The following is a 10,723-nucleotide window of genomic DNA, read 5'->3' on the forward strand; positions in this document are numbered from 1 at the left end:
TAGGGGCTTCGCCTCTAGCGCTGACGTCCGAGGTTCGATTCCTGTAAGGGAGTGCAGTGAGTGTGTACGCCCGATGAGCCCAGAATTAGGGTGAAACATGTGTCGCGTACTCTTTGCATTATTTGACAGTAAACTATTTCAACCATTCTATGATCTGCTTCTTGCAACTGAAAGAGGGCACGTGGGGATGTTAGCCGACTTGCTGACCAACCACAAGCGTTACCTGATAGGTAACCACCCATACAATCAGATTGTGATTCAGACTACGAATGCCGTGAATATATATATATATATATATATATATATATATATATATATATATATATATATACATATATATATATATATATATATATATATACAGTGGAACCTCGGTTCACAACCATAATTCGTTCCAAACCTCTGGTCGTAAACCGAATTGGTCGTGAACCGAAGCAATTTCCCCCATAGGATTGTATGCAAATACAATTAATCCATTCCACACCGTACGAACTGTATGTAAATATATTTTTTAAAATATTTTTAAGCACAAACATAGTTAGTTACACCATAGAATGCACAGTGTAATAGTAAACTAATGTAAAAACATTGAATAACACTGACAAACACCCAGGCTCCCTGCTCAGCTGCACGTACAGGCTCGCTCTCAGCTGCACGCTCTCTCTCTCTCTCTAGCACGCGAGCCTGCCTGCTCTCTCTCTCTCTCATCAGCACACAAGCCTGCCTGCTCTCTCTCTCTCTCATCAGCACACGAGCCTGCCTGCTCTCTCTCTCTCTCTCTCTCCCGCACGCGAGCCTGCCTGCTCTCTCTCTCTCTCTCTCATCAGCACACGAGCCTGTCTGCTCTCTCTCTCTCTCTCTCATCAGCACACAAGCCTGCCTGTTCTCTCTCTCTCTCTCTCATCAGCACATGAGCCTGCCTGCTCTCTCTCTCTCTCTCATCAGCACATAAGCCTGCCTGCTCTCTCTCTCTCATCAGCACACGAGCCTGCCTGCTCTCTCTCTTTCTCTCTCTCTCTCATCAGCACACGAGCCTGCCTGCTCTCTCTCTCTCTCTCATCAGCACACGAGCCTGCCTGCTCTCTCTCTCTCATCAGCACACGAGCCTGCCTGCTCTCTCTCTCTCTTTCTCTCTCTCATCAGCACACGAGCCTGCCTGCATTCTCTCTCTCATCAGCACAAGAGCCTGCCTGCTCTCTCTCTCTCTCTCTCTCTCATCAGCACACGAGCCTGCCTGCTCTCTCTCTCTCTCTCTCTTACATTGCAGCAGTTCAGCAGTTCATGTCTGACCGAGAACAATGCAACACGTGCGGAAATCATCAGCACGCACAAACCGAAAGGGAAACTGGCTTGTTTGTATACCGAGTGTGTGGTCGTGAACCGAGGCAAAAGTTTGGTGAACTTTTTGGTCGTAAACCGAGTTGTACGTGTACCGAGGCGTTCGTGAACTGAGGTTCCACTGTATATATATATATATATATAATATATATATGAGAGAGAGAGAGAGATTTGTTGCAATAAATTGCTATAGATAATACAGCATTAAGCTAAATTTAGTTATGATAATGATGGCAGAAATAAAAAAAAAATATAAAATTAAATGTATTACCAGGAACACAATGGGGACTTAGCAGCTTATTGTTCCCATTACATCTTTATATTTACATGGCATGTTCAATGTTTACACGTTATTGTTAAAATGATAATGTATAAATTAAAATAAAATTAATAATAACTATTGAAAGAATATTATATTTGATAGAATTTTTAATATTGTGTACACATTTCCATGATACAAAAAATTTGGATGGTTGTTTTAATAAAATAGTACTTTCAGTTGTTTGCTTTTTATCATTATATCTGTACAAAATTTGAATAATCTATCTGTAATTATAACCATAGTTTACTTGAAAGTGCAAAAAAGTATTCAGTTATAGTTGATAGAATTGCTCATTTTTGATATAAAGCAGGTGTGCAAAATCTCATTGACCTAGGTCAAAACTTTTTTGAGTTATCGTGTTTACACACAGACAGACATAATTTCAAAGATGGGATTTGTTGTACTTAGGAAGGTAAGATTCACCAAAACCTGAAGTTCAAGTTCTTTCACGATTCCTATATTTTCTCTATACAATGTATATGAGAGAGTAAAAAGCTCCGGCAACTGCACTGAATATTAGAGATCAACTATGGACTGATGGAAGACATCAAACCTGCCCATACCAAGGAATCATACCTTCCGCACTCTCTCTCTCGAAGCACGGCAAAGCAGACTGCCGGAATTCCCCAACAGTACCACGCTTTCATCTGTAGCTCTCCTTAGAATATTATATTTTGTAAGAAACCAGCTGATATTAAAAAAAGCTAAGTATATTCTTTCTTTAGTGTTATTTTTTCTTTTTTCATCTTAAAATTACTGCTGTTAAAGCTACACTCTCTAACAAACATATTCCCATGGAGTGTGCACCCCCTGCTGAATACAGCATCATACAAACAGCTTCTCACCAATGACCCTACAGCATCCATCACACATCTGGTCTCTTTTTTTTTAAAAACATTACATACATATTATATATAGAACTATTTACAATATGTTATACACATTTCACCACAAAAAAACTATTTAAAATATACATGTAAAAATATAAAAATATTCCAACTTTATAATCTTATACATTCTTAATAAAAAATAAAACCTTTTCAAAAAGAACAGGGAGTCATACAAACAAATGGAGTACAATTCAATTACAAATTATTACAAACACAAACTATTAATATAAAATAAATAAAAGTTAAAATAAAATGAAAACCCAGAATATACGCATACTGTATCTGTGTTGTACACTACACTGAATTACATTAAAATGCCGTGAAACCACACTAACAGAATAAATACTTCCTTTTTATATAACTTTCCATTACAGCAACCCCATGTGCCTGGTGGCTTAACAGAGAAACCTTGTGCATGTGGTCTGGGGGGTGTAATATTAATTAGCACCCATACTACAACATATGATCAGTATACTACTAACTATATACAAGAACAATTGATTTTGGGGAAGTTCATAACTGAAAGCTACCAAAAATTACAAAAAACAGAATTAACTTTGTTACACTTGCATATAGCACAGAAATCCTTCTATGGCTTTCAGCCATAAAAAGTGGCTCACTGCCTCGCTGCTCTTCTTTGGTGCAAAATGGAGAATTTAGGAGACACGTTTATTCCTAGAAAACAACAAAAGAAATTCATGACCAAGAACAAAACTTTAATCATGGTGATCACAGACACACCACAACCAACACAAACAAAATTATCACAAAAATGCAGATTTGATAACAGAATATATGGGTAAGGAAATTAGGTCCATGAAACATTTTACTAAAGTCATCCTATCTCTGTTCAACATTAGTATTGTTGTCTCTTGAATGTGTTTCTTTTACCCATTTCCCAGTATCCTTAATCTAAACTACACAGAATCTATACAGAAATGTTCATGGATCACATGTACAACCTGGTCAGTATTTGTCTGAAATGTACATGTTATCCCTGTGTAGAAATACTTTTGTAAATTGTGAAGAATGTCTGGTAAGATGGTGGGGTGGTGGTGGGATAATTTATTTGTCATTTTAGTGCAACCCTTTTAAACTCATGTCAGAGCAAACCAAACGAACAACTTCTTTAACAGGTTTGACCACCCTAACCCACTCTCACTCTCACCTCGAAGTACTGCACCCTCCACACATCCTTCTGCTGATACTAGCATAGGAGAGACATCCCCACCAATAATTACAACAGCGCAAGTGAGCAGAGAGCTGAGGAGACTTCGTGCCAGTAAAGCAGCGGGTCCAGATGGAGTATCGCCATGACTGCTGAAGGTCTGTGCATCGGAGCTGGGGGTTCCTCTACAGCGCATCTTCAACCAGAGCCTGGAACAGGGGAGAGTCCCGAGACTTTGGAAAACATCTTGTATCACCCCAGTCCCAAAGGTATCACGTCCTAGTGAGCTGAATGACTTTCGGCCTGTTGCTCTGACATCACATGTGATGAAGACCATGGAGAGGCTGCTGCTTCACCACCTTAGGCCACAGGTTCAACACGCCCTCGACCCTCTTCAGTTTGCATATCAGGAGAAGGTGGGAGCGGAGGATGCCATCATCTATATGCTACACCGATCCCTCTCCCACTTGGACAGAGGCAGTGGTGCTGTAAGAATTATGTTTCTAGATTTCTCTAGCGCCTTCAACACAATCCAACCTCTGCTCCTTAGGGACAAGCTGACAGAGATGGGATTAGATTCATACCTAGTGGCATGGATTGTGGACTATCTTAAAGACAGACCTCAGTATGTGCGTCTTGGGAACTGCACGTCTGACATTGTGGTCAGCAACACAGGAGCGCCACAAGGGACTGTACTTTCTCCGGTCCTGTTCAGCTTATATACATCAGACTTCCAATACAACTCGGAGTCCTGCCATGTACAAAAGTTCGCTGATGACACTGCTATCGTGGGCTGCATCAGGAATGGGCAGGAGGAGGAGTATAGGGACCTAATCAATGAGTTTGTTAAATGGTGCGACTCAAACCACCTACACCTGAACACCAGCAAAACCAAGGAGCTGGTGGTGGATTTCAGGAGGCCCAGACCCCTCATAGACCCCGTGATCATCAAAGGTGACTGTGTGCAGATGGTGCAGACCTATAAATATCTGGGAGTGCAGCTGGATGATAAATTAGACTGGACTGCCAATACTGATGCGCTGTGCAAGAAAGGACAGAGCCGGCTATACTTCCTTAGAAGGCTGGCGTCCTTCAACATCTGCAATAAGATGCTGCAGATGTTCTATCAGACAGTTGTGGCGAGCGCCCTCTTCTACGCGGTGGTGTGCTGGGGAGGCAGCATTAAGAGGAAAGACGCCTCACGCCTGGACAAACTGGTGAGGAAGGCAGGCTCTATTGTTGGCATGGAGCTGGAAAGTTTAACATCTGCGGCAGATCAAAGGGAGCTCAGCAGGCTCCTATCAATTATGGAGAATCCACTGCATCCACTAAACAGGATCATCTCCAGACAGAGGAGCAGCTCCAGCAACAGACTGCTGTCACTGTCCTGCTCCACTGACAGACTGAGGAGATCGTTCCTCCCCCAAACTATGCGACTCTTCAATTCCACCCAGGGGGGTAAACGTTAACATTTAACATTATACAAAGTTATTGTCTGTTTTTCACCCGCATTATTATCATTCTTTAATTTAATATTATTTATTGTATCAGTATGCTGCTGCTGGAGAATTTGAATTTCCCATTGGGATTAATAAAGTATCTATCTATCTATCTATCTATCTATCTATCTATCTATCTATCTATCTATCTATCTATCTATCTATCTATCTATCTATCTATCTATCTATCTATCTATCTATCTATCTATCTATCTATCTATCTACCAGTTCTTTAATTTCATGGCTTGTTGCTGCTCTCATGGTGCATTAGCAAACATTTCTGAAATTGTTGATTTTCTTTTTTTTAAGAGCATTGTTACAATTTTTAGGGACCTGAGCAGATCAACATTCCTGAGACCTTCATCTTTCTTTATTTTCAGATACTATATGATGGACACCAGTTGTTTTGGCTCATTTTGTATCTCATTATTGTTTGGATGCTAATTAAGGAAAAAGAAACATTCAAGGGGTCTGAGTCTTCAAGAGCAAGTCAATTCAAATTATTTCAAAAGAAGTTAATTAGCAGCAAAAACAGAAACGGCTTAGAATGAAAACCTGCAGCCACAGTGGTCTTCCAGGACCGGAGTTGGCGACCCCTGATCTAAAATGTATTCCCACCCACCCATGTAAATACAAAGTGTAATGTGTAGCCTGAAGGAAAGAATAACAGATGTACATTTCCTTTCTGACTATTGTCCGGCAGTAACAAATTTGTCAGTTTAAAGCCAACATTTTAAAAATGGTTAACAGCTACCCCTTCTGAAGTATCCAGCAATCGTTTTTAATGTTTCTATATGTGAGGCAGGAGGGAGGAGACAGAGAGATTTTGGTAGAGGTTGGAGACAGTAAGGAGTATGGTGTTGTGTTTGACAGTGGGATACGAATGGTGAATTGTTCGATGACTGATGCTGTTTTGAAAGTGACAAGAGGAAGAATGGAGTTCTGTCACTGGGAGCAGGAAAATTTGTTGGATAACAGATCCTGCTTTGAGATAAAGGTGTTGCCAGGTGAGGGATGAGGTTTTGTCATAAGGAGGAAGGTGTCCTAAAATGGACACCAAACCGCATTTTGTCACACACATTAAATGAGCAGAGTTTCCTCAAAAACAAAAGTCTGCTTTGGTCCGTTCTGTGTAACAGACCTCTGTCCTCGGCCTAATCCAGTCTATTGTTCAGATGAACCCTACAAATATTTACAATTCTAAGAGACATCCACCTGCTTACAGCCTGAGAGAAATCAAGTGCTGACTGTTACATCGTAGTGTTGCCTTAAATCTAAAAATACATTTGTGATTATTTTATATTTTCTTAATTATAAATTACCACATATCTGTTTTTGAAAGTCAAGTCTTGGGGGACTTGGAATCACACGGCAACAAGCACAAAACAGAAACAGAGCCTTGTGGAGATGCAGGAGTAAATCAAACATTTAACTATGTAAAAGTTAATGTTAATCTTATTGCATTGTTTTAATCAGGATATTATATTCGCCAACCAGTTATATATATATATATATATATATATATATATATATATATATATATATATATATATATACTAGCAAAATACCCACGCTTCGCAGCGGAGAAGTAGTGTGTTAAAGAGGTTATGTAAACATATATATACATATATATATATATATATATATACATATCTACATATACACATATCTACATATACAGACATACATACATATACATACACACATACATATATATATACATATATATATATATATATACACATTCATACACACATACACATATATATATATATATATACACATACACACACAGATACATATATATATATACACACACACATATATATATACACACACATACATATATATATATATATATACACATATAGACACATACAGTATATATATACATATACATATTTACATATATATACACATATATCTATCTATATCGATATCTATATATCTATCTATATCTATATCTATATCTATCTATATATATATATATATATATATTTATATATATATATATATATACAGTGGTGTGAAAAACTATTTGCCCCCTTCCTGATTTCTTATTCTTTTGCATGTTTGTCACACAAAATGTTTCTGATCATCAAACACATTTAACCATTAGTCAAATATAACACAAGTAAACACAAAATGCAGTTTTTAAATGATGGTGTTTATTATTTAGGGAGAAAAGAAATCCAAACCTACATGGCCCTGTGTGAAAAAGTAATTGCCCCCTTGTTAAAAAATAACCTAAGATTCACACCCCCAGGCCTGATTACTGCCACACCTGTTTCAATCAAGAAATCACTTAAATAGGAGCTGCCTGACACAGAGAAGTAGACCAAAAGCACCTCAAAAGCTAGACATCATGCCAAGATCCAAAGAAATTCAGGAACAAATGAGAACAGAAGTAATTGAGATCTATCAGTCTGGTAAAGGTTTATAAAGCCATTTCTAAAGCTTTGGGACTCCAGCGAACCACAGTGAGAGCCATTATCCACAAATGGCAAAAACATGGAACAGTGGTGAACCTTCCCAGGAGTGGCCAGCCGACCAAAATTACCCCAAGAGCGCAGAGACGACTCATCCGAGAGGTCACAAAAGACCCCAGGACAACGTCTAAAGAACTGCAGGCCTCACTTGCCTCAATTAAGGTCAGTGTTCACGACTCCACCATAAGAAAGAGACTGGGCAAAAACGGCCTGCATGGCAGATTTCCAAGACGCAAACCACTGTTAAGCAAAAAGAACATTAGGGCTCGTCTCAATTTTGCTAAGAAACATCTCAATGATTGCCAAGACTTTTGGGAAAATACCTTGTGGACTGATGAGACAAAAGTTGAACTTTTTGGAAGGCAAATGTCCCGTTACATCTGGAGTAAAAGGAACACAGCATTTCAGAAAAAGAACATCATACCAACAGTAAAATATGGTGGTGGTAGTGTGATGGTCTGGGGTTGTTTTGCTGCTTCAGGACCTGGAAGGCTTGCTGTGATAGATGGAACCATGAATTCTACTGTCTACCAAAAAATCCTGAAGGAGAATGTCCGGCCATCTGTTCGTCAACTCAAGCTGAAGCGATCTTGGGTGCTGCAACAGGACAATGACCCAAAACACACCAGCAAATCCACCTCTGAATGGCTGAAGAAACACAAAATGAAGACTTTGGAGTGGCCTAGTCAAAGTCCTGACCTGAATCCAATTGAGATGCTATGGCATGACCTTAAAAAGGCGGTTCCTGCTAGAAAACCCTCAAATAAAGCTGAATTACAACAATTTTGCAAAGATGAGTGGGCCAAAATTCCTCCAGAGCGCTGTAATAGACTCATTGCAAGTTATCGCAAACGCTTGATTGCAGTTATTGCTGCTAAGGGAGGCCCAACCAGTTATTAGGTTCAGGGGGGAATTACTTTTTCACACAGGGCCATGTAGGTTTGGATTTTTTTTTCTCCCTAAATAATAAAAACCACCATTTACAAACTGCATTTTGTGTTTACTTGTGTTATATTTGACTAATGGTTAAATGTGTTTGATGATCAGAAACATTTTGTGTGACAAACATGCAAAAGAATAAGAAATCAGGAAGAGGGCAAATAGTTTTTCACACCACTGTATATATATATATATATATATATATATATATATATATATATATATAGCAAAATACCCGCGCTTCGCAGCGGAGAAGTAGTGTGTTAAAGAGGTTATGAAAAAGAAAAGGAAACACTTTAAAAATAACGTAACATGATTGTCAATGTAATTGTGTTGTTATTGTTATGAGTGTTGCTGTCATGTACATATATATATAGCTGATTACCCAGTGGATTCGCTCACTGAGTGCAAGAGAAAAAAATAAAATGTAGTATGTATAAAATAAGTTTGTTAATTGCCAAATTTATTTTTCCACAAATAAAGAGAACTTACAATAACATAGAAATCAATATAAACAACATTAACATCATTATCATATGAGAATATGAAGTAATATATAAGAAGCACATTGCATATAAATATAAATTATTAAACAGTAAAATCTTCTTCTATAATACGCTACCGTGGCTATTCGTTTGTCTGTCCAGGATTTTAAATCAGCTGTAGCTCGCAAACCGTTTCACCTATTGACTTGAAATTTGGTACATATATACTACGTCACATCTACTATTCGCTTTCCCACACATATCAACTTATATATATATATACACATACATATACACACACATACACATATATACACATACATACATAGTGCGTTGCAACACGGGCTGTGATTGTTACATGGGAGGGAGACGACAAATCACAGCTTCCCGCTTTCTAATCGGGCCTGTGATTGGTGCTTTGACGGATGCCCAGATCCCACAGTATTTCCCCTTAGGAGAGGCGTTAGGCAAGTGTAATTGAATAGCGGTGCTGCAAGTTATTACTCTTTTTATCTTTATTTTATTTTATTGTAGAATCAACTCACAACTGCGCGCACTAGTGCGTCCGTGGCGGATGCGTACGGCTGCCGTTTCCATTCTCTACCACCTTCGCTAATCATTCTTGAGGCAGATTTAAGTGCCAGCTTAACTGAAAAATTAAATAAAAAATACTAAGTTTTAAAAAAAATCAGTTTTAACGGGGAAAGATGCCGACGAAAGAAGAGAAGCAGCGGGACGCTAGGGTGAAGAGCTACTCATTAAGCAGCAAGCGCATCAACCTCTGAGCAAACGAATGGTAAACGTACAGAGAAAGAGGATAAATAACATGAATGCTCATGTCAAGTGTATTCACTCCACGTTATCGTGCAGTGCGCTGTTTCTGGTATTTTGATAAAAGAATCTGAACAACATATAAGAAGCGTATAAATTATTAAACAGTAAAACATTAACATTTAAGAAGTAAAGATTCATTGAGTACTACTGTAGTGCTTTCGGGTATAGTACATTTTTTGTTTGCCCATTACATGCATAAATGTATACATTTTTTGGTGTACCTACCTGAGAACACGCGACATGACCCGGCAGTTAAAAATTTATCGCTCCAGCAATTTTAACTCTGTTACAAAGTCATCTAATATGGTATTGCAAACGGCAGCGGGAGCGTTTCTATAAACTCAATTTAAAGAAGATGCTTTGAAGATGCATAGTATGCTCATCAGGCGTACACACTCACTGCACTCCCTTACGGGAATCGAACCTCGGACGTCAGCGCTAGAGGTGAAGCCCCTAACGTTGTGCCACGGCGTGTGGTTCGTTCATTTGACAGCATGTAGATCGGGGTAATTACATTGCAGGCATTCGTAGTCTGATTCACAATCTGATTGTATGGGTGGTTACCTACCAGGTAACGCTTGTGGTTGGTGAGCAAGTCGGCTAACTTCTGCCACGGTGCCCTCTTTCAGTTGCGAGAAGCAGATCATAGAATGGTTGAAATAGTTTAATATATATAGCATAATCCCCGTGCTTCGCAGGGGCGAATATGGTATTGAAAATGGCAGCATTTCTATAAACTTAATTTAAAGTTACGGTTTA

The sequence above is a fragment of the Erpetoichthys calabaricus genome, chromosome 5 (assembly GCF_900747795.2).
Source record: "Erpetoichthys calabaricus chromosome 5, fErpCal1.3, whole genome shotgun sequence".
Lineage (NCBI taxonomy): Eukaryota > Metazoa > Chordata > Cladistia > Polypteriformes > Polypteridae > Erpetoichthys > Erpetoichthys calabaricus.